General features: G+C 42.8%; 1 long non-coding RNA gene across 1 annotated transcript; it reads right to left on the bottom strand.

Moving 5' to 3' along the window:
* Nucleotides 1-4,421: 4,421 nt before the first annotated feature.
* On the bottom strand, nucleotides 4,422-23,782 carry LOC103882117. The gene is made up of 4 exons (XR_643818.3): nucleotides 23,742-23,782; nucleotides 20,783-20,860; nucleotides 8,849-8,972; nucleotides 4,422-8,162 (listed from the first exon to the last, which is right to left on the bottom strand). It is a non-coding gene; the product is annotated as an uncharacterized LOC103882117 (long non-coding RNA).
* Between the last annotated feature and the right edge of the window lie 2,061 nt (nucleotides 23,783-25,843).

Below are 25,843 nucleotides of genomic sequence, written 5' to 3'. Positions count from 1 at the left end.
GGAGGTGAGAAATGCAGGCTTCCCATCCCATAGAGCGGCAGTCCCCAACCTTTTTGGCACCAGAGACTGGTTTCATGGAAGACAATTTTTCCACAGATCGGGGTGGGGGATGGTTTTGGGATGAAACTGTTCTACCTCAGATCATCAGGCATTAGATTCTCATAAGGAGTGTGCAAACTAGATCCCTTGCCTACGCAGTTCACAATAGGGTTCACACTCCTATGAGAAGCTCATACCACCACTGATGTGACAGGAGGTAGTGCTCAGGCAGTAATGCTCACTCGCCCATGCTCACCTCCTACTGTGCAGCCCAGCTCCTAACAGGCCACAGACTGGTACTGGTCGGTAGCCCAGGGGTTGGGGACCCCTGCCGTAGGGAGAAAGGTCATTGTATACCGCCCCTCGAGAGGGCAATTTGCCTGGAGTCTGTGATTCATAATGGGCATCCTTAGAACCAGAAATTCCTTCTCCCCTTATTTACCCCTAAGGAGCCCTTATCTGCTCCTGCTGTGGAAGGAAGGCACAGAGTCCTCTTCAAGGACGATGATTACCAAATGGCTCATTATAGCAAAGAAGGAAACAAGCTAAGTGTCCATCAGGAGGGGAATGGGTAGGTCAATTATAATAAACCCACTCAGGGGAACATGCTCCAACAAAGACACATATACCTCCCATGAAGAGTCCATGATCCAAGAGCAAGCCACAGAGCTGTGCCACTCAGACTTCCCTTCAAGAAAGCAACTGCCCCTCAGCTGCAAGGAGTGCAGTGAGCTAACAGTCTCCAGCTGCGGAGCTTTTAGGCTTCACTGCAGCGTTTGAGTTGAGACCATGCTTTCCAGGGAGTCTCCCAGCAGGTGACTGAGCATGGCTGAGGAACTAAAGCTTGGCCATTTCTGCCCAATGAGGCAATCCTCCAACGGGCAATGTCAACTCTGAGCTCCCATTGGGCAGGTGAGACTGTCAGACCCGCACCACACACTGCTCTCCTTGCCAGCCCTGCTCCCTTGCTCCCTCTCCCTTTATCTTTCACAGGCATCACCCCCGATTAACCCCTTAGACTCCTAACTCCTCTCAGTGTCCACTTCCCAGAGGATGCCTGAACTGGCATTTCCATTGATCAGTGAAAATAGCAAGTTACAGGACCCTGTGTACACTAAGATACCGTTAGGTAAATAAACCAACACTTACATGAATAAGTATTTTTTAAAGGTAAAGAAAAGGAAAAATACAAGAATGTAGGAAGAAAGGAAGGAAGGAAATAAACCTCACACATAAACACATTTTTTCTATGCATTCATATATATGCGGTCAAATGCTCTACCCTTGAACTATAACACCTGCATTCATATATATGGATAGGCATGCATTTAAAAGTTCTGAGAAAAGCCCGACTAAATGATAACCGTCGTTATTTCTTGAGGTGGGGGAAAGTTTAGGAATGATGCATTAAGATTCTCTGTATTGCTTTAATGTTCTTTTTACAAGGAGAATGCTTTCAAGCATTACTTAAGTAACTAAAAACGTTTAAAATGTACGCCAGCCCTTGGGAATCCAGGCCCCTTGGACCAAGACTGAGTTTACTCAAGGACGATCCCAGCATCTCTGCTTAAGTTAGAGACCCCCCAGAGTGGAGCCAGAGGCCCTCTAGAAGTGTTGCACCTGGCAGGGGTCGGCCAGTCCTCAACCCACTCCCTGCCTCTGCTGGCCAACAACCACAGAGATGCATCAAGAAGGAGAAAGATCTTTCTGTCCAGAAAGATCTATGAAGTGTTTTAAATTGCATGAGACTCCTGGCCTCCCTGGCTGCACTGTGCAGAGATGCCATAACTCCCCAGAACAGCATCTCTGAGAATTGCACTTGTAAATCTTCCCCTCATGTGGCATGGAGTGCATCGGAGAACGGTTCTAAATCTAATCAGCTGCATGGGCATCTCACGCAGGAGGCAGCCATGTTTGTTACTTATCTGCCAGGACTACCTCTTTCACCTTTAAGCTGTCAGGGTCTTCTTTCTCATTCTGTCTCTCTCTCTCCCTCCCTGACTCCCTCACCTCTTGCCTTTTGCCTCTTTCTCCCCTCCTTCCTCGCTCCCCTCCATGTCTTAAAGAGGGAGCAGGCTAGATGGGGAAGAGCCCCAGCAATCTGGGCACAGACTGGAAGCTTCCTTCCTGTACCGCTGGCCTGTACTTTCTTCCCAGGCATCACACTCACTCCAACAGGCTGATGGTAGGTCAGAAGTCTGCAATCTGGATGTGGTGTGAATGGCTTCTCACAGCATGCCCAGAGGAAGAACTCCAGCTGGCTCACTTGAGGTTACTGATGTTTAGGAAATTACTATTATTTTTATTTTTAGACACCAATAAAAATGACATCTGGGACCAGCGCAGATAAATGTTCCATTTATAAGGAACCAGAAGTCTGAGTGATTGCTGAGGTTGCCCAGCCAAGCATGACAGGGGAACTGGGGGACTTCTGAGAGGAAGTTCACCCCCAGCACTGCAGGGATGGAACAGAGCCCAACTTGGAAAACAAGTTGGAGGCAGAAGTTCTGAGAGGTCCCAGAATTGTTACCTTTAGCCAATCTGAAACTCCTAATCCCTGACCAAAAAATACTTTAAGTAAAGTACCATCTTCCAGCTATTTTCTACTATGCCCTGTCAGTCTACATTCACCAAATACAATAGTTTGCAAGAGTGGTATTGTCACCTCCATTCAACTTATGAGAAGATTAAGTAACACACCTACGGTCACACAGATGATGGATGTCAGGGCTAGGTTTGGCACCCAGTTCTGTTGAAATTACTGCACTGTCTTTCCGCCAGCTCTCAAAGCCAAGGTCTTTCTCTCAATGACCCACTTGTGCCATATAAGGCTTCAGAAAATAAACAAGGGGAGGGAACGAAGCAATAGCTGAGCTAGTGTCAGTCTTTGCAAACACAACTAGTGTCGACTTTGTGAACAAGCTAAGATGTTGACCCTGACTTAGGTCATAACTGAATCTACCTCCCCATGTGCTAAAGGGAAGACAGCATGAGTAGTTTAGATTCCTGCTCTACCACTTCTTTTAAAAAAATTAATTAAAGGACTTTTTTTTTTAAGTTTTTACCTAATGTCCTTTTTCTGTCCCAGGATCCCATTCAGAATATCACATTACATTTAGTCGTTGTGTCTCCTTACGTACCCCTTGGCTGTGACAGTTTCTCAGACTTTGCTTGTCTGGAATGACCTTGAGAATTTTGAGGAGTGCTGGTCAGGTGTTTTGTAGAATGTTCCTCAATCCCACCACTTTTTACCCAAGATATCCTACCAGAGGACAGACCTCATGCAGTTTTCATAGGCATCTCTTAACTTTACAACCAGAGAGTAACTTTGAGATATTAGGAAAAAGACCTTCAAATTCATTCATTCTGCGAAGAAGCACTGAGCCCTTGATATGTACAAAGAAAGCATCAGAGGAGGCACAAAAAGGGATGCAAGAGAAGCAGGAGATGAGGGTTGACTGCCAATCGGTTCTCTTCCCCACCTCCTTTAGGTCTCAGCGCTCTCCTTTGTGAAGGAAAGGTTGCACCTGAGAACAGACAGGCATATCAGATCGGTGTTTCTCAAAGTGAGGTGGAGGGACACCTGCACTAGAATCCCAAAGGTACTTGTTAAAAATGCAAATTCCTGGCCGAGCGCGGTGGCTCAAGCCTGTAATCCCAGCACTTTGGGAGGCCGAGACGGGCGGATCACGAGGTCCGGAGATCGAGACCATCCTGGCTAACACGGTGAAACTCCGTCTCTATTAAAATACAGAAAAAATTAGCCAGGCGTGGTAGTGGGCGCCTGTAATCCCAGCTACTGTGGAGGCTGAGGCAGAATCATCGCTGGAACCCGGGAGGCAGAGCTTGCAGTGAACTAAGATGGCACCACTGCACTCCAGTCTGGGCAACAGTGTGAGACTCCACCTCAAGAAAGAAGAGAAGAGGAGAAAAGAAAAGAAAGAACAGAGAAGAGAAAAGAAAAGAAGAAAAAGAAAAAGAAAAGAAAGAGAAAAGAAAATGGGGCCGGGCGCGGTGGCTCAAGCCTGTAATCCCAGCACTTTGGGAGGCCGAGACGGGCGGATCACGAGGTCCGGAGATCGAGACCATCCTGGCTAACACGGTGAAACCCCATCTCTACTAAAAAAAATTACAAAAAACTAGCCGGGCGAGGTGGCGGGCGCCTGTAGTCCCAGCTGCTCGGGAGGCTGAGGCAGGAGAATGGCGTAAACCGGGGAGGCGGAGCTTGCAGTGAGCTGAGATCCGGCCACTGCACTCCAGCCTGGGCGACAGAGCTAGACTACATCTCAAAAAAAAAAAAGCAAATTCCATGGAAGAGTTTATCCTGCGTTTATTAAAAAAATAATAATAATAAAATAAGATGCAAATGCTTGAATGCTTGAGCTTACTTCAGATTTACTGAATCAGATGTTGGTCAGAAACCTGCTTGGGGGAAAAACTGCACTTGATTCCAAGACTCATGCAACTTTGAGGGCCACCATAAGAGATGATAATGAATGGTCTACCCTGACCTGATGGGACATGTACAAGCTCCAGTGGATATAAAATGAGATAGGTGAAACCAGGTGACACTTCACTAAATTTCAGAAGAAATGGACAGGCAAGGATTGCTGGAGACTCAGAGAAAGGGGCTATGATCAAGTTGGTTGTGCATGGTGTCAGAAAATAGAAAAAGCATTACCAAGACCTGAAGCATGAATATATAAACAGGAGATATCAAAATCTAGTGGGGTTGGGTGGCAGTGTGTAGGTACAGATTGGGGAATCTAAAAACCAGGGTGACTTGTAGCCATCAACATAGGTGCCAAGAGAACAGTGGGAAACACAGAATCTATAAGGCAGAACTTGCATGGAGCTGGAAAGTAGAAAGGTGAGTTTGCTTTTAGACACGTTGTATTCAAGGTCTTGATGAAATAAACAGACATGTCCTATAGGAATTAGGGAAGTTGTAAGAAATAAGGTTGAGAATTTGCATTTTTAACAAGTACCTTTGGGATTTTAATGAACGTGGCCTTCTATTAATACCTTCCTCTGAGAAACACCGATCTGGTACAACCCTTTGTTCACAGGTGCAGCCCTTCATTCACAGATGAGAAAACCGGACCCAGAGGGAGGAAGCAGGGAGGTGACCTGACTGACACTCAACCTTCCTCTCCTACTTCTCTTGCACCCTTTTTTGTGCCTCCTCTGATGCTTTCTTTGTACATATCAAGGGCTCAGTGCATCTTCACAGAATGAATGAATTTGAAGGCCTTTGTCCTAAATATCAAATTCAAAGATATCTCTGAAATTCAGGTGGGGTGGGGGGTGTCCTACATACTCATAGGCCTTGGGATCTTCACAGTGATGGTTTGAGGTGTCCTGTCTCTCATCACCCTCCAACTGAGTGCCCCTCGGGCAGGTCAATAATCCCCTCCCAGTTTCAATTCTCCTCTGTGAAGTGAGTGCAGCATTGACCTTCAGGGTTATGTTGAGGACTTAATGAGAAACCATCTGTAAAGTCTTCCTAGCACCCTCAGAAAAATCCACATTAATTCACATTCAGGATCAAAGTTAAAGTTAAAACTATAAGTCAGACCTTAAAGGAAAGAGTCTATAGTAAAAAGAGGAGATTAAGGTCTGAGCCTTGGGGGAAACAAGAGTTAGGGGACAGCAGAAGGAACAAAAGCCAAAAACAGAAGAATATCTTTAAGATTAGAGGAACAGCAACAGGATCAAGCAGTGGGAGATAACAACTGAGCTTCTAGGGAGTATTGACAGCTAAATCCCACGGACCCAGGTTTGAATCCTTGCTTTTCCACTTACTAGCTGGGAACTGAGACTTGCTGGAACCATTTCCTCAACTCTAAGTCTGGGTGACAATACCTACTATGTCTGGTTGTTGTGATAAACAGCTAAGATGCTGTATGTCAATCTTATGTCCCATAGTAGGGACTCAATGAATGTTAACCAGTGTTATAATTAATATATAGGCAAGAACAACAAGTGTTTTGCAGAAGGGATAGCAAACAGTATCCAATGCCACAAAGAGATTAAGAAAAAATGAAGACTTGAGAAAAACGTTTTAAAAGCCAGGATTTGTTATTTCAGTGAGCAGAAACAGGGAGAAGCCAGTTGGCAGGCTTCTGAAAATGAATACTGCTCATGTGGACTGTCTTAGGGCCTCCCAAACTTTTAAAAGTCATAGTACACACAGAAAATTGTGTTTACACAACACACTGGGACAAACCATTGAGGCTGCTCAAAATTAAAGATTATCCCAGGAACTCTGACTGCCCCAAGTCCTGTTCTGCTGCCTTGAGGGCTGAGGGGACAAATATCCCCGCATTCTGTAAAACATTCTAGCACCATAGTACCAAGGCATAACAGTTGGGCAACTGGGCCTTATTGCCTGCCCCATACGGTCAAGAAAACAGCAACAAGATGTCTACAATGATTACTGAAACCGTCTTTTTCATGAACTACTTACTTTAAGCAGGGGTCAGCAAACATTATAAATGGCCAGCTATTTTAAGGACTGTGGGCCATATGGTCCCTGTTGAAAGTATTCAGCTTGGCTGTTTAAGTGCAAAAACAGTCATAGACAATTCATAAATTAATGAGCATGGTTGTGTTCCAATAAAACTGTATGTACAAAAATAGCGAGCTGGATTTGTCCTGCAGGCCATATTTTTCCAACCTCTGTCTTTGAGCTTCAAAATCTGGTAATCTACTTCCACCAGAATTGCCAAACACACAAGAATAACTAAAATTAAAAGGAGTGACATAACTAAGTTTGGGTGAGGATGTGGAGAAACTGTAACTTACATACATTGTTTATGAGGGCAGTGTAAATCAGTGCAATCACTTTGGGAAACATTGACAGGATCTACTAAATCTGAACATACACAGCCTATAACCCAGCAATTCCACTAATGGATATAAACCCAATTAAAGTACATGCATATGTCTGCCAAACACATGTACAAACATATCTGTAGTGGCTTTATTCATAATAACCAAAAACTAGAAACAGCCCAGATGTCCAGAGACAGTGGAATGGATAAATAAAGTCTGGTATATTAATACAGCGGAGTACTATATGGGAATGGAAAATAACACACTCTGCTGCATGCAACTATCTGGATTCACCTCACAGACAAAATTTTCAGCAGAGAAGCTGTATGATTCAATAATGCAAAGTTCTTGAACAGGCAAAACTAATCAATAGGGATAGAAATAAGAAAAGTGATTGCTTTTGAGGGAAGATATGGACTGGGATTTCTTATTCTGGGAGGGAGTTACAAGGCGCATATATCATAGTGGAAAAGTGCGTATGTCATCAAGATGTACACTTAAGATTTGTGACTTTATTTTCTTACATCTCAATGAAAATGTTGTTTAAAAGAATAAATACCCCGAAATGCAGATAATTCTGAATCCAACGTGCCCATGTACTGGGGAGCCAACAATAGCACACTTTCCCTGCAGAGCCTGTGGCACTGGGTCAGCCTCTGGGCACACCATACTTTCAGTCTTGATAGGATTGGGAGATGTAGTAAGTTTTTTATTTTCCCCGACCATACTAGACATTGATATTTCACTGGCTGGGTTTCGAGGACTCTAATATTTCCCTCTGTCAATGAAACAGCTGCTAAGTGGTACCAAGTTGGATGCAGAGGGGAAGATGGGGTTGGTAGAGGAATAAAGACGAGGATAGGAAGTGAATTAGTAAATGACAATGAACATGACTTGCAGGAAACAAACATTGGTCCCAGTCACCCAGTGAAGGATCCCAACCCCTGCAGCCTGGAATTCCCTCTGAAGGTCATTCTATGAGGTGACATTACCTGCCATGATGTTGCTAAAATGATCACAGCACAGAACATACCACCTAAGCCTCAGCGGCTTAATTGATAAGAGCCCTCAGATGGCTGGGGCTCTTAGGAGACGTTTATCATACTCACTGGCTTGTTAAATTGTCTAGAAGTATTGTTCTGCTAAGTCCTAAGTTAGCACTTAACTGCACACCAACTTCTTATGCAGCCCAAAGGATAACACTGGCAAAGGATATACAATGGCAAGAAGTGACTTTTTCTTGGGCCTCCAACAACACAGAGTCCTGGTTTCACTGGATAACTAGACTAGGAACAAAGTTCAAACACTGTTATTGGAAACATCTATACAGGTCTGACCCTCAAATCTAGTTCTCTTTCAAACACTTGGCCCCCCTCGCCTCCAAAATTAATGCCTCCTGCTCTTGTTGCTACCTGTTGAGACATTGGTGACCAAGTAAGTTTTCAGAGAGGTGTGGAGGGGGTACAGGGGACACAGGAAGAGAAGCCAACATTCATTGACCCCTACTAGGTTTCAGACACTGTACCAGATGATTCTATAGATCTCTGCTGGACAACGCAGTGGCCAGTAACCATATGGAGCTATTCAAATTTCTAATTTTAATTAATGAAAATTAAATAACATTTAAAATTCAGTTCTTCAGTTACTCTAGCCACATTTTAAGTGCTCAACAGTCACATGCGGCTTGTGGTTGCTGAATTGTACAGTGTAGACATAGAACATTTTTATTATCATGGAGGTGTCCATTGGACAGCCCTATATACAGACCTTTCCCCCTTAATCTTTGCAACAGTCCTTTGAGGTAGTTTATCAGTTAGAATGTATTAGACTGCTGGTAACAAAAAACCTCAGTTGCAAATGGCTTGATAATTCCTTTCTTGCTCTGAGAAGATGAAAATAAATAAACAAAAATAAAGTAATAAAGTAAAATAAATTTATGATTGATTTTAAAATAAATAATATTTATCTATACCTGAGAGTTCAGAAAAGAGTTGTTTCCAGGACCAGCACAGTCAGTGAGGTTATTAAGGACCTAGGGCCTTTCCGTCTCAGTGCTGCTCTCACTTGATGTGTCAGCCTTCACGTCGTCTAGTTTCCTGTGTGGATGCAAGACAGTGACCAGTGGCCACTGGGACAATGTGCTTCCTTGCTCATATCCCCCCAGGAGAAAATAAAAATACCTCTCTTCCAGTCTAATTGGATCAACCGGGAGCACATGCCCTTCTCTGAACCATTAATACATGCCACAGACTTTCATACACTGCTTGAGATGAATCAAGATTTCTCTTTGGAAGTAAAAGTTGGGAAAAACTGAATGAAATCGTGGTTCTATTGGAAAGGAGGAAGAAGGGAAATGGATGACAGGTAAATAACCAATGTTATCTACTGAAGTGTGTGTTCTTACTCCCATTTCACAAACAACGAAACTGAGGCTAAGAGGGGTTAAGTAAATTGCCCCAGGCCACAGGTGGCACACTGCATAGAGCAGGAATTCAATCCAGGGTCTGTCCCACTGTGGCATGTGTCATCGCCCACACGCCAGCCTGCCACACAGCATTGGGAGCATTTTGTCATTCAGCAGCACACTGCCACAGTGCCACTCAAGAGGTTATCACCTCACTCCTGATTAGCATAACATGATGATTAGCTAATAAGGCAAAGCAGCAATGAACCTGCTCTGATCCTCTTTCTGTGTAAGCAACTTCTGGTTATCTGTTGTATAGGATACATCACACTGCGTTTCTCCTCCCAACCTTTCCCTTTAGGTTAAACATATGATTTTTATCCTCAGAAGGGGGATTATCTCCGAGCAGAATTGGCAAGGTTAAACACTATCTATAAAACACATTCAGCTGTGCCATGAAATGAATTACATAATATATCAGTCATCTACCTGGCTTTCAAAAACCTGCAAATGCATTTCTGTTCAGTATGGGTGAGTATTTTATATTTTGCCACCCTTCCCATGAAGGTAAAAATGACCTTGGTTCTTAGGAAGTGAAGATATATTGAACGGGTTAGGATCAACACAGTTCCATTTCATTTAGTCTCCACTAAAATTGCAAGGAGTGAAAATAGAGATTGAATTTATTTTACTATATATTGCCTCATTTGAACTTTAGTAAGGCATTAGCTTCTAAAGAAAACCCTCCCCCTTCCATAATCTCTTATTGATGGCATGTTAAGGAAATTGCCTTGACTTTATTGATTCTGAGCTATGAGGTACAATGTACCCGTCGGTGTGTTCAACTGAGAAAAGTGTGCTGGGCTGGCTATCGCTGCTGAGATGGAACTTGCTGACAGCGCAGCACTTTAGCCCTGCCCAACACCCATGGTTATTCTCCCCAAAGAGCAAATTAATAGGAAGCCGAGTGCATCAGAACCTCCCTGCATGACCTTGCTTGGAAAGAGCAAGCAATGGGAGGAGATGAGCCTCATGTCCTGAGGGGGAGAACAGCAGGGCAAGACCCCGCCACACCACAGCCAGCCCCTCCATATCTCCAGCCTCCTGGTGGCAGGGATCCCCTTCAGAATTCTCCCCCAAGTAGCCCAGAAACTGTGTCCAGTCAGGTTGCTTAATTTGTTAGAGCCTCAAGGTCCTTAGCCGTAAAATGGTTGTAGCATTTCGGCTGGCAACAGCATCTCTCATATTTGTTCAGGAAACTACGAAGTGATGGGCCACTTTGGGTAAGGAGGGTGAGACTCCCAGAGAATGGTCTGTAAGAAGACCATGAAACGAGGTGGTCACTAACATGCTCTGCATGAAAAAAGTATCAGCAATGTTGGGCCTGGGAGAGAATCAGGTGGGCAGGTAGAGATGAGAAACTGAGATGGGAAGAGGAGGTGTGGGCGCTGGTCTGGTGAAGAGAAAACTTTTAACATCAAGAATAGCTAGTATTGTTTTACATTGTTTGTAATAAAAACTATCTGCAGCTCCCAAACATGTGAAAAAGTCCATTACTCACACAAATAAAAGTGGTTTAGGGCAAAATAGGAGGGAGGTTTGGCATGGGACAAGGAGGAGAATCAGTACAGAGCAGAGGGAGGAAAGTGGCCCTAGGAGGTGAGTGGAGGTGAAAATGGGAGTTGAGAAATGACCACAGGCACCCCAGCACTGGGGCACCACAGACAGCATGGTGAGAGGAGTAGGCTGGCAACAGAAGTAGAGCCATCTCTGCTTGGTTGCAAAGGATAAACTGACCTCAACCGATACCTGAACCACATGGGAATATAATCTCAAGCTTTGCAGGGTTGAGGTGAAGCTTACATTTAATGACTACTTTTCCTGATTCCTATGCCTCCTGCCTGCTCTCCACCTCCCATCCCTTTTGAAGAATGTGGCTGCTGATGGCAGGCGCCATTCAATGACTGCTCATAGCCACGAGAGGCCAGTCAAGATGAAGGGAGCACCGTCGTGGAGCTCATCATTCAGTGGCTCTGTCTTGTCCCTGGTCTCTCTTCGAGACCCCTTTTCCATCTTTCCCCTCCCTGACCTCACTTTTATGTCAGCCTCCTGTCACAATCCCCATTCCCACAGCTCCAACTGGCCCCAGGCCCTTCCTCACCTCTTTCACCTCTGCTTCCTTGAGTGAACAGGCCCCAGTAAGTAGTCGGAGGCCACAGGCACCCACGAGAAAAATCCTGCACTGTTTCTGCTCTGCCCGATTCCTACTCAGTCACCACTGGATCCCCATGGAGAGCCAGGCCCAGTGAGTACATGGCTCACAAGCTGCCTTAGAGATGTACATTCACAAATGAGAAAGTTTGTCTTCAGTTGAGGGTACCTTGGGCACTCAGGTCAGGGCCAACGTAAAAATGTCAAGTGCACTTTTGCCGACATCCCCTCCCTCCCGCACATGTACTCTACTCACACCCTCACTCTCCAATTTTTATTTTTATTCTTTCCCCAGAACCTACACCTTGCTGGATCACCAACTGGCCTAATGGACCCCATGTAGAAATATTTACCTTTGTGAAAACAGACACAGCAAGGAGCCAAAGGAATTACTTTATAAAGGGTAGAGTGTCTGCCACCAGCAAGGGAGTGTTTAGGGGTTGATGGTGCATGTTTGGGGTTGATAGTGCAAGGCTGGCCTTCGCCTGCTGACCTGCCGACCCTCTCCAAAAGAAAAAGACAAAGGATCCCATCCGCTGTATATTTCTTGGGAGCCCAGCCCAGTGTCTGGCACAGAGAAGATAGCTGATGAGTATTAAGTGTCCCAGGCAATCCCAGTCTGAGGGGCCACCCGCTGCTGAAAGATGAGCTTATCCACCTCTGTGAGCCCCAAACCATAGATCAAAGCCTTCTAAGCCTAACAGAAGGGCACCGTCCCTTCCTTTCTGAATGCAATAATGAGATCACTTTCTCAAGAGTAAGATCAGAGGGGAGTGAAGGTTAAACAAATAAACCTCTTTCTCGCTGATATTAACTGACTCCCATGGCTGTGCTCTGGATATTGTGCTAAGTCTGGGAACACTAAGTCTGTTCCTTTTTCTCTATCTTAGCAAAAAGTACAAGGAGTCGAGGATGGGGTGGAAAGAGAATTATAAGAGTCAGGGAGAGAAGGTTATGAGGGCAGCAGAAAGTCTCAGCGTTCAGCGAATGTGTGTTGAATGAACCCTGAGATGACACCAGACATTATATAGGTCACAGGACAATGGCTCAAATGCCTCTAGGTGGACAGAAGCAAAGCTGGCCAGTGAGATAGGTAATGAGGGGCCGCTGCTCCCAGGAGGGCTTGTGACCTTTCTCAGGGTGGCAGCCTCCTCTCAGCTCCAGATAATTATTTCCAAGTAGGTGCGAGAGTCCCCCGTGTCTAGATTTTCCTATTTTTCCCCAAGAAAAGCCAGAAATGTGGATTTTCATGAAAAACACACACACACATACACATACACACCATTTTGAAACATTGGAAACTAGTTTAAAAATGTTCAAAACACTACACTGGTCAATAAAAGTGCACCTGAAGGCTGGATCCAGTCTACCTTGTTTGTTGTAGAACAGTGGTTCTCAAATGTAAGTAGGTACACAGTCTCCTTCAGAACTTAGTAACAGAATGGATCGCTGGGCTCCACCCCTAGAGTCTTATTCAGCAGCAATGGGGTGGAGGCCAGAAAATTGCATTTCTAACCACTTCCCAGGAAATGCCAGTGCAGCTGATCCTGGGGCCGCACTCTGAGATCCACCGCTGTTGTAGACCCCCCAGAGGGTCTCCAGCCTTGCTTTCTGCCCCCATGAGGTAACTACATGAGCTTAAGTGCGAAAAGGTCTTGGGCTCTCTCCTTCTGCCCCCATGAGGTACTACTGGCTTAAGTGGAAAAGGTCTGGACCCCAAGCATCGTATTGTCTTCTTTAAGTCCCAAACCAGAAGATACTTTCCTGGAGAACCAGGTGCCCCTTAGACCTGTGCTCAACCGTACTCGATCATGTTAATGTTAGAGAAAATCCAATATAAATCCCCTTGGTGTCAGGGGTTCTGCAAGGTTGCTATAATCGCCTGAAGCTTAAGAGACATTTTTAACCTCGTCTGTCTTCAGAGAAGTCAGTTCCAGCTAGGCCAGGAGAAATTTATAAACCCTTGGGGTTCTCATTAGGGCATAAGAGCACATTTCCGGTAACTAAGGAGGAGCGCTGGAAGAAGTAACACATACTTACTGCTCCAACAGGACTATGCTTGGCCAGAATTTCCATTGTGATTTGTGTCTTTTCAAACTCAGAGTTACAGAGCTGACTCGATTTTTTTCTCTCCAGTACAGGCCCTGACTAGAAAGCAGTGAGCCCCCTTCCTCCAATTTCCCCAGAGTGACACAGAGATTGCTGAAGACCGAGTTTATAGGCTGGTCCAGAAAGCTAGAGATATGGGAACCTGGAAAGATCCACTTTCCTGAAAGATCCACTGCCAGGGCCCCTGAATGACAGCTCGCACATAGCTTTCATGACAATGAAGCTAAGAACTTAATCCCAAAAGTTCTGACACACTCTCACTGATATCTCATTGTAGTTTGGATTTGCATTTCTTTGATGATCAATGATGTTGAGCACATTTTCATATGCCTGTTTACCATTTGTATGTCTTCCTTTAAGAAATGTCTGTTCAGATCTTTTGCCCATTTTAAAAATTGGATTAAAAATCCAATTAAATCTAAAAAGTTAGATTTTCACTACAGAGTTGTTTAAGCTCCTTATATATTCTGGTTGTTATCCCCTTGTCACATGGATAGTTTGCAAATATTTTCTCCCATTCTGTGGGTTGTCTCTTCGCTTTGGTGATTGTTCCCTTTGCTCGGCAGAAGGTTTCTAACTTGACGTGATTCCATTTGTTCATGTTTGCTTTGGTACCCTGTGCTTGTGGGGTATCACTCAAGAAATTTTTGCCCAGATCAATGTCCTGGAGAGTCTCCCCAATGTTTTCTTGCAGAAGTTTCATAGTTTGAGGTCTTAGATTTAAGTCTTTAATCCATTTTGATTTGATTTTTGTATATGGCAAGAGACAGGGGTCTAGATTCATTCTTCTGCATATGGATATCTGGTTTTCCCAGCACAATTTATTAAAGAGACTGTCTTTGCCCCACTGTAAATTCTTGGCTTCTTTGTTGGAAATGAGTTCACTGTAGGTGTATGGATTAGTTTCTGGGTTCTCTATCCTGTTCCATTGGTCTATGTATCTGTACCATGCTGTTTTGGTTACTATACCTCTGTAGTATACTTTGAAGGCAGGTAATGTGATTCCTCCAGTTTTGTTCTTTTTGCTTAGGACAGCTTTGGCTATTTTGGGTCATTTGTAATTCCATAGAAATGTTTGGATTGTTTTTTCTATTTCTGTGAAGAATGTCATTGGTTTGTTTTTTTGTTTTTGTTTTGTTTTTTATAGGGATTGCACTGAATCTCTCGACTGCTTTGGGTAGCATGGACATTTTAACAACATTGATTATTCCAATCTATGAACATGGAATATCTTTTCATTTTTTTTGGTGTCCTCTTCAATTTATTTCATCAGTGTTTTATAATAATCTTTTACTTCTTTGGTTAATTGTTTGGTATTTAATTTTATTTGTAGCTATTGTATGTGGAATTACTTTCTTGATTTCTTTTTCAGATTGTTCACTGCTGGCATATAGAAATGCTACTAATTTTTGGATTTTGATTTTGTATTCTGCAACCTTACTTGATTTGTTTATCTGTTCTAATAGTTTTTTGGTGGAGTCTTTAGGTTTTTCCAAATATAAAATTACATCATCTGCAAACAAGGATAATTTAACTCCTTCCTTTCCCTCCATTTCTTTCTCTTGTCTGACTGCTCTAGCTAGAAATTTTAGTACTAAGTTGAATAACAGTGGTGAAAGTGGGTATCCTTGTCGTGTTCCAGATCTTAGAGGAAAGACTTTCAGTTTTTCCCCATTTAATATGATACTAGCTGTGGGTCTTTCATATATGGCTTTTACTATGTTGGGGTATGCTTCTTCTATACCCAGTTTCATAAGGGTTTTTATCACAAAGGGATGTTGAACTTTATCAAATGCTTTTACAGTATCCATTGAAATGATCATATGGTTTTTGTCCATCATTCTGTTGATATGATGTATCACATTGATTGATTTGCATATGTTGAACTATCCTTGCATCCCAGGGATAAATCTCACTTGATCATAGTGAACAATATTTTTAATGTATTGTTGAATTTGGTTTGCTAGTATTTTGTCGAGGAGTTTTGCAACAATATTCATCAGAGATATTGGCCTGTAGTTGTTGTTGTTGTTGTTGTTGTGTGTCTTTCTCTGGTTTTAGCATCAAGGTAATACTGGCCTCATAGAATGAGTTTGGAAGTATTTCCTTCTGCTATATTTTCCAGAATAGTGTGAGTAGGATGGGTGTTAGTTCTTCTTTAAAATGTTTGGTAGAATTCAGCAGTGAAGCCATCAATTCAGGGCTTTTCTTTGCTTGGAGACTTTTTATTACGGCTTCTATCTCATTACTTGTTATTGCTCTGTTTAGCTTTTGAATTTCTTCATGGTTCAATCTTGGTAGGTTGTATGTATCTAGTAATTTGTCAATTTCTTCTAGATTTTCCAATTTATTGGCATATAGTTGCTCATGGTAGCCATTAATGATCCTGTGACTTTCTGCAGTGTCAGTTGTAATGTCTTTTTCTCAGTTCTGATTTTGCTTATTTGGGTCTTCTCTCTTTTTTCTTAGCCTGGTTAAAGGTTTGTCGATTTTGTTTAACTGTTAAAAAAAACAACTTTTTGTTTCATTGATGTTTTGTATTGTTTTCTTCTTTTCAATTTCATTTATTCTGTTCTGATCTTTATTATTTCTTTTCTTCCACTATTTTTGTGTTTGTTTGCTCTTGCTATTCTGGTTCTTTAACATGCATTGTTAGGTGGTTTATTTGACATTTTTCCTCTTTTTCTTTTTTGATGTAGGCACTTGTAGCTATAAAGTTGCCTCTTAGTACTGCTTTTGCTGTATCCCATAGGTTTTGATGTGTTGTGTTTCCATTATCGTTTGTTTCAAGAAATTGTTTAATTTCCTTCTTAATTTCTTCACTGACCCACTGGTCATTCAGGAGCATATTGTTTAATTTCCGTGTGTTTGTATAGTTTCCAAAATTCCTCATTATTGAGTTCTATTTTTGTTCCATTATGGTCAGAGAAGATGCTTGATATTATTTAATTTTTTTTTTTTTTTTTGAGACGGAGTCTCGCTCTGTCACCCAGGCTGGACTGCAATGATGTGTCACCGTGCCCAGCTATTTTTAGTATTTTTAGTAGAGATGGAATTTTGCCACGTTGACCAGGCTGGTCTCAAACTCCTGACCTCAGGTGATCCGCCCGCCTTGGCCTCCCAAAGTGCTGGGATTACAGGCATGAGCCACTACAGTTTGAATGTTTTAAGACTTGTTTTGTAACCAAATGTATGGTCTATACTTAAGAATGATCAATGTACTGAGGAAAAGAATGTGTATTCTGCAGCTGTTGGATGAAATGTTCTGTAAGTATCTAATAAGTCCATTTGATCTATAGTGAAGATTAAGTCTGATGTTTCTTTGTTGAGTTTCTGTCTGGAAGATCTGTCCAATGCTGAAAGTGGGGTGTGCTTAATTTCTGCTTAATTCTTTGTAATTATTTCAATCTCTTTGTTAAATTTGTCTGATGGAATTCTGAATTCCTTTTCTGTGTTATCCTGAATTTGAGTTTTCTCAAAATAACTATCTTGAATTCTCTGAGAGGTCACTTATCTCTGTTTCTCCAGGATTGGTCCCTGGTGCCTTATTTAGTTCTTTAGGTGAGGTCTTGCTTTCCTGGATTGTCTTGATACTTGTAGATGTTTGCCTGTGTCTGGACATTGAGGAGTTAGGTATTTATTATAGTCTTCACAGTCTGAACTTGTTTGTACTCATCCTTCTTGGAAAGGAAGGCATTCCATATATTCGAAAGGACTTAGGTGTTGTGAGGGGTCTATCTGAAGCCCACTAATGCTGTGGTCCTTGCAGACTCATAGATTTACTGCCTTGGCAGTCTTGGAGAAGATCCAGAATTCTCTGGATTACCAGGCAGAGACTCTTGTTCTCTTCCCTTACTTTCTCCCAAATAAACAGAGTGTCTTTCTCTGTTCTGACCCACCTGAAGCTGGGTGTAGAGTGACACAAGAATCCCTGTGGCCACCACCACTAGTACTGTGTTTGGACAAACCTGAAGCCAGCATAGTGCTGCATCTCACCCAAGTCTTGCTGTAACCACTCCCTGGGTACTGCCTATGTTCATTCAAGGCCCTAGGGCTCTACAATCAGCAGGTGGCAAAGCCAGTCAAGCCTGTATCTTTTCCTTTAGGGTGGTGACTTCTTCCAGGCCCTGGGCAGGTATGGAGGTACTATGCAGGAGCCAGGAATTAGAGTCAAAAACCACACAAGTCTACCCGGTGTTTTATTGTACTGTGGCTGAGCTGTCACTCAAACTACAAGACACAGTCCTTCCCACTCTTCCCTCCCCTTTCCACAGTCAAAGGAGCCTCACCCTGTGGCCACAGGCCCGCAGAGAGTATTGCCAAGCTATCACCAACGTTCCCTCAAGGTCCAAGGGTTCTTCAGTCAGTTAGTGGTGAATGCTGCTTGGCCTGGAACTTACTCTTCAGAGATAGGAAAAAGACTGTTTTTAGTGCTCACCTGATTTTTGGCTCTTATCAAGGATTTTTTTGTGTGTGTATAAATAGTTTTTAAAATTGTGTTCTTACTTGGAGGACAGTGGGTGGAGCCTTCTATTCTGCCATCTTGCTCTGTCCCCTGGAAGTTACTCTTACTCTTCCAAAGTCAGATCCTGTTAATTCTTGGTTTGCTCCAAATACGTACATGATATATGGTACCTGCTCCAAATACGTACCTGATATATGGGGACCTCTTGTCTTTTCCAAGAGTGTGGAAATGGTACATGCCATTCTGGTTTAAATTTTGTTTGGAGTGCAAATCATAAAACTTCTAAGTTGTTCTCAGCTGACAGTCTGGAGTGGTAACAATAGGGCACCACTGGAGCCAGATAGCACTGAGTTAGAATCCTGGCTTTGCCCCTAACCAGCCCTGTGACTGTGAGAACATTGGTTAACCCCTCTGGGCCACCCCTTCCTTATCTGTCATTTGAGAATTAAAAGGGGTAATGAAGTTGCCTGACTCAAAGACAGTACTCAATAAATGTTATTCACATACATAACCATAAATTAAATGTTATTAATATTGTTATATGCCTGTTCCATACAGGTATTCCTAAAAGGAAACGTTTAGCTCTTCCATTCCAGCAATTTAGTCGCTTAGTTCCATTTTAGTCTCCCAGGAAGTAGGCAAAACTGAGAATACTCTTTCCCATTTTACACATAAGGAAACAGAAACTTGGGAACATAAAATATCTATCTCAAGATCGTATCGTGACTGAATGCAAAGCTGGTACTCTCTCCTTGTCCCATCCTTATCTTTCCTCATTTCAGGGTTTTCAAGAGACAGAGGGAGTTTCAAAGGGACACTAAGGGCTCAGTTTCTGTTTCATACATGATTCCAGGTCTCTTTGCAGAGAGTTTGAGCATCAAGTAGTGACAGGTAAAAGCTGATTGCTGATCAGCCCCTACCAACCCCCAATACACATGCAGACACACTAATATACATACACACTAGGAGCTGTGAGATGGCTGACAATGGCCAACACCGGGAGAGAAGCTATTTTTGGAGATTTTTAGGGTTCTCTCAGGAGTGGCTGGTAGAAGCTCCGTGTGTGTGTGTGTGTGTGTGTGTGTGTGTGTGTGTGTGTATACATGTGCGCATATGTGTGTGTTGGGGAATTAGGGGGTGTCTGTTTCAGAGGGAATACTACTCCAGCCAACTAAGCAGAATTTGAAATAATTTCTGCTCAACTCCTAACTGGTGTTGCTCCCATCACTCCTCCACACCTACTTTAAAAAGCAGGCTTTTAAATCTGAATTTAACTGTGTTGCTCTCTGACTGAATAATCTCCATCGGCCACTCATCACCTTTAGGATGAAGCCCAGGCCTAAAGCCCAGCACAAAGACCTGCATGATGTGCTCACTTCCAACCAGAAGGTGGGAGGCAGTTGTTGCCCAGCAGACACCCAGTTCTCCTTGTCCTCCAGCCGTGTGGAGCCACATGTGCCCTTGTCTATACCCTAGGCCTTTGCACAGTTGGATCATTCTGTCTGTCCCATCCTCTCCCTCTCCCTCACCCTCTCCCCTCAAAGATGATCTAGTGGTGTTTCCCTCCGGGGTTTTTCCTGGACCTTCTTTTGTGCTTAGGCTGACCTTCTCATTCTCTATTGCAGTGATCCACTCTCATTTCTCCTGAACTAAACCGTTTACTGAAGGGTGAGGGCTATATCTGAGTCCCATCTTGATTTCCCAGTTTATAGCACAGGACCTGGCCCCAGGAGGCATCTGTACAAGCTTATTTAATAAACTAAAGAATGAATGGATGGTTTGGAGCTCTGAAGGCATCTTTCCACAGAAACAGTGTTGAAAGTGACTCTGTATTCCCTGTAGGCTACTGACTGTGGATGACCTCTGACCTTTGTGAGACTGTAACAGCTTGGCTCCTCCATCCCCATGGAGGAGTAGCAGTGAGGACTGGAGCCGTGATCTCAACTCCAGGCATGGACTTGATGGGCTGGAAGTAATCCCTATGGCCTGGCCTATGATGAGTTTCAGACCAGTGAGGGACCCATTTTAAGTCAATGAGACTCAAGGAGAGGGTGGTTGAAGGGTCTATAGTAGTTCTTGGAGGAGGCAGAAAGACAGGTGGCTCCTGACAGCCATCTCAAGCACTGGAGGAGATCCAGGTGTAAGATGAAGCTGGCTGGCTCTGCAGAAAGGCAGAGAGGAAATGCAGAGAGAGCCTGGGTCCCTGGTGAACTTGAGAAACTACTAGATGAATTCGTCAGACTGCTCATTTCTAATTTCAGTCATGTGTGTCAGTAAGATTTCTTGTTTTGGGAGTCACTTTGAGCTGGATTTTCTGTCACCTGCAGCTGGAAGCAGGACTGATCTTTGTGAAGCTAACTAAATATAAGTTTGAGGTCCCTTCTCTTACACAGGCTTCTTCCAAGGCCCTGGGACCCAGGGTGCCATGTGTTTGTAAATGTGCAAAAACAAGATATTTTAATCGCAACCCATGAAAACCACCACGTCTCTCTACTCGGATGCCTGCTCTGTCACACTGCCCTTACGGTGGGATGCAGTTGCAGTAGTCACAGGTGGTTCCGGGATCTGGCAAAGGTGGGGATGAACTGGTCACTCATGCTGTTGGGTGTGGAGGGATGTGGTTCACCATCACTTTGGGGCTTAGCTAAGTTATGCTGGATGTCCCAGTGTAAGAATGACTTTCGAGAATTTGATTGCCACCCACACAGCTGACTCACCTGGCACTGTGTCTGGGAGGTGCGGGGCCACAGGTTGTCATACGATGTGAAACACAGGCCACAGCACTCACAATGGAACTGCATGATGGAAGGAGGAAAAACAAGATTTGAAATACATTCTGAGGAAATTTCCTCCAGTTACTAGACACATGAAATTGTGAGTGTAGGATTCTGTTTTACTCAATGCCTCATCACAATGAACGTTATCTCTTGTCAGATGTGATGGTGTTGGCCTTCTGGTGTGCCACCATGATGATTATGTGAATGGCAAACTGGTTAATGAGCATCTTCAACCCAAAGCATAGTTAAAGATGGGTCACTGCATAAGAAAACACAAAACCCTGAAACCTGTCGGCTTCAGAGAAGACTCCTAAATTTGATCATAGTCCTTAAAATGTACAAGACCTTATCAGTGATGCGTTGTGAAGCTACAAGAAACTTTAAAAAACTATTGATAATGAAAAATAATTGATGCACCATGGTAGAAGAAAGTCCAAATTATCCATCTGTTGGCTTTGGAGAAAAATAATGTTATAAACTTAGTGCCATGTCAGGAAGTAATCAAAGAGAATGCAGCCAGAAAAAAAAAAAAAAAAAAAAATCAGGGAAAAAGGTATTTTTAGAGGGGGCAGTTATCTCAAAGTGCTGAGATTATAGGTGTGAGTCACTGTGCCTGGCCCAAGCTAACTATTTATTGATTAAATGGGCTCTTCATCCTTCAGACCACAGCTTCCCCACCTACAAAGGTCCAGTTGGCACATGGGGTGTCAATGCACTCCTTGTGGAGGGCATGGGCCAACCATGGCATCTGCAACCCTTTTTAAGTTTTTTTTTTATCAAAGACCAAAGCGATACTTATCAAACAACACTGCCTATGACAATCTTTGCCTCTGCTTGTGACAATGCAGGTTGCTAGGCCTATACTCCTAGATATTTGAGTTCAGCACATCCAGGGTGTGAGCTAAGCAACTGCACCTTAGATAAGCCTTTTAGGTAGTAATGGTGCAGGTATTCCCAGACACTGGAAAAGAGATTGCACCCAGAAATTCTACCTTTTGAAATTTATCCTAAAGGCAAGCGCACAAAGGAAATTTAAGAGAATTGTCATTCCAGTGTTAAAAATAGAAACATTGAGGGGGGAAATTATATATTGATTAAGTAAAATTTTGTATCTCTGTATAATAAAATGCTAGGCAGCCATCAAAAATGTTATGGTGGATTGCGATTGAACTGGAAAGGTGTTTAGCACATATATATTTATTAATATTAACATATATATGTATTAATAACAACATTTTTATTTTGAAATCTATTTAGATTTATAGTGCAGTTGCAAAGATGGCATGGAGAGTTCTAGTATACCTTTCATGCAAGCTTCCCTGAATATTAACGTCTTGCATAACCATGATTTATCAAAGCTAAGATATCAGTAACCATATAATTTTATTTATTAAACTATCAACTTCACTCAAATTTTACCAGTCTTCCATAAGGCTCTTTTTCTGTTCCAGGATCCAGTCTGGGATATCACATTGCATTTAGTTGTCATGTCTCCTTAGCATTCTCCAATCTGTGGCCGTTTCTGTCTTTTCTTGTTTTCGTGACCTTGACACTTTTGAAGAAGACTGACCAGATGTTTTGGAGGCTGTCCCTCAGTCGGGGTTTGTCTGATATGTTTTCAAGGTTAGACAGAGTTACAGGTATTGGTGAAGAACATTGCCACTGAGGCGAAGTGCCCGTCTCACTGCATCGCAGCAGGGAGCACGTGATATTAACATGACTTATCGGTGGTGATTTTAACCTGATCACTTGGTTACAGTGGTGTTTGCCAGATTTTTCTATTATAAAATTATTATTTTTTTCTTTTATATATGGGAGAAGTAAGCCACTAAGCCCAGTCCATATTTGAGGGAAAGAGAATTAAACTTCACCTCCTGAAGGGAGGAGTATAAAATAATTTGTGAACATACAATATACATTTTCAAGGGTTAAAAGGTGAGTTACAAAACAGTAATATATCATGTGATCCCATTTTTGTAGAAAAAAATATTTTTATGTGCTCACAAAATTTTATAAGAAAATAAACTACAACATTAACAGCAGCTACCTATGGGTGATGGGATAGTAGGCAGTTTTTTCTCCTTCATCTTACTGATCTAATTTTTCTAATGAATTTTCATTATGAATAGGTATAACTTGTATCATAAAAAGTTGAAGAAAACAAAAAGACAAAAGGCAACATGTAAGACTTGGTCATGATTGAAGCAGGGAGGCAGAGTTAGTGCAATGGATAATCCAGTCAAGAGATCAGATGATTTCAAAAGGCTGGAGTCTTGGGTTAAAACCAAAACAGTGAAAATTTCCAGGGAGAAATGCATGACACAACATTTAATTCAAAACCCGAGGGCACAGGCACAGGATGGAGTGGTGGGAAGTACTGGTGGGCACCAAACACTCTATGAGATCAAGCCCTGGATTGTTTATTTTCTGAAACCACAGATTCAGTCTTAGCTTATAAGATGTCTGGGTGCTAACACTGTTCATGTAGAAATGGAGTGAGTGTCCAGCTCAAGGGGAGTAGTAGTCCCTGTCACAAGTGCTGTTAGTTCTCTCTCCATGTTCTCTCTCCACTCACGGTCCCCTTAAGGTCAGCAACTTCTTAATGCAAGAAGGGCTCAAGCGATCATCTTGCCTCAGGCAGTCAAAGTGCTGGGATTATAGGTGTGAGCCACTGTGCCTGGCACAAACTATTGATTGACTGACTGGGGTCTTTGTCCTTCAGACCACAGCTTCCCCATCTGTCTACCTGTGACTTCTCTGACCTCAGGGCTGTGTTTGGTCTGTGCTTGGGGCGGGCCAGGGTGCCAGGAAGTTAACACCTGATTAGTCCATTTGTGTTGCTATAAAGGAATACCTGAGCCTGGGTAATATACAAAGAAAAAAGGTTCATTCAGCTCACCGTTCTGCAGGCTGTACAAGAAGCATGCTGCCGGCATCTACTTCTGGTGAGGGCTTCAGACTATTTCCACAGGTGGAAGGCAAAGGGGAGCCGTCATGTGCAGAGATCACATGCTGAGAGAGGGAGAGAGACAGAGAGAGAGAAAGAAGAAGAAGAAGAAGAAGGAGGAGGAGGAAGGGAAGAGGGAGAAGAGGGGGGAGGAGGGAGGAGAAGGAGGTGGAGGAGGAGAAGAGGTGGAGGAGGAGGAGGAAGAGGAGGGAGGGAGGAGGAGGGAGGAAGGAGGAGGCTCTTTAACAACCAGCTCTCACTCCTGGGAGAATGGCCCCAAGTCATTCATGAGGGATCTACCTCCATGACCCAGACACTTCCCACCAGTCCCCACCTCCTACGCTGGGGATCAAATTTTAACATAAGACTTGGCAGAGCCAGACAAACCATATTCAAATCATAACAACACCCTTGGAGCAGCTTCGACCAATAGACAGATGGCAGTTGGGAACTAACTACCCAGCCTCGTTCTCCTTCACTGGGGCTGCTCTATGGCATGCTCTTCATGGTCTCCCAGAATTCCCTGGGAGGGAGCCCCAGTTGCCCATGGTGATAACCTGCTCATTAACCACTCTGCATCAGTTTTTCTCCCCTACCTACCGTACTGGTATCTCCTGAGATCACCTCCCAGATAAATCCTTTTTTTTCTGGTAAAACAAGAATTTATTTTGACACACAAAATAAATAAACCTAAATATATAATTGTGGTTTTCTGGTTTGTTTTTTTACAATATTTACTTATTTATTTTTATAATTTTAACTTTTATTTTAGATTCGGGGGTACATGTGCATGCAGGTTTGTTACCTGGGTATATCGCATGATGCTGAAGTTTGAGGTACAATTGATCTCATCACCCAGGTATTAAGTATAGGACCCAATAGTTTTTCAACCTTTGTCTCCTTCCCTCCTCCCTCTAGTAGCCCCCAGTATTTATTTTTCCTATCTGTATGTCCATGAGTACCCATTGTTTAGCTCCTACTTAAAAGCAAGAACATGTGGTATTTGGTTTTCAGTTCCTGCCTTAATTCACTTAGAATAATGGTCTCCAGCTGCATCCATGCTGCTGCAAAGGACATGATTTTGTTCCTTTATACGGCTGCATAGTATACCATGGTATGTATGTACCACATTGTCTTTATCCAATCCACCATTGATGGGCACCTGGGTTGATTCCATGTCTTTGCGATTGTGAATAGTTCTGTGATTAATATGCAAATGCATGTGCCTTCTTAATAGAGAAATTTATCTTCTTTTGGATGAATATCCACTAATGGGATTGCTGAAGTGAATAGTAGCTCTGATTTATGTTCTTTGAGAAATCTTCAAACTGCTTTCCCCAGTGGCTGAACTAATTTATATTCCCACCAACAGTGTTTAAGCATACCCTTTTCTCCGCACCCTCACCAGTATTCATTGGTTTTGACTTTTTAATAATAGCCATTCTGACTGCTGTGAGATGATATTTCATTGTGGTTATGATTTGCATCTTTCTGATGATTAGTAATGTTGAGCATTTTTTCATATGTTTGTTAGCTGTTTATATGTCTTCTTTGGAGAATTGTCTGTTTATGTCTTTTTGCCATTTTTTAATGGAGTTCTTTGTTTTTGCTCTCAATTGTTTAAGTTCCTTGTAGATTCTGGATATTAGCCCTTTGTTGGATGCATAGTTTGTGACTGTTTTCTCCCATTTTGTAAGTTTCCATTTACTCTGTGGATAGTTCCTTTTGCTATGCAGAAGCTCTTTATTTATGTCCCATTTGTTAATTCTGTTTTTGTTGCAATTGTTTTGAGGACTTAGTCATAAATTCTTTCCCAAGGCTGGTGTCAAAAATGGTGTTTCCTAGGTTTTCCTCTAGGATTATTATAGTTTGAGGTCTACATTTAAATATTTAGTTCATCTTGAGTTAATTTTGGTATATGGTGAAAGGTAAGTGCCCAGTTTTATTCTTTTGCATTTGGCTAGAGAACTATCACAGCACAATTTGTTGAATAGGGAGTTCTTTCCCCATTGCTTATTTTTGTTGGCTTTGTTGAAGATCAGTTGACTGTAGGT

The sequence above is a fragment of the Papio anubis genome, chromosome 2 (genome assembly GCF_008728515.1).
Source record: "Papio anubis isolate 15944 chromosome 2, Panubis1.0, whole genome shotgun sequence".
NCBI classification, from domain to species: domain Eukaryota; kingdom Metazoa; phylum Chordata; class Mammalia; order Primates; family Cercopithecidae; genus Papio; species Papio anubis.
The sequence above is the reverse complement of the archived record's forward strand: the minus strand, read 5'-3'. Positions and strand labels throughout refer to the sequence as shown.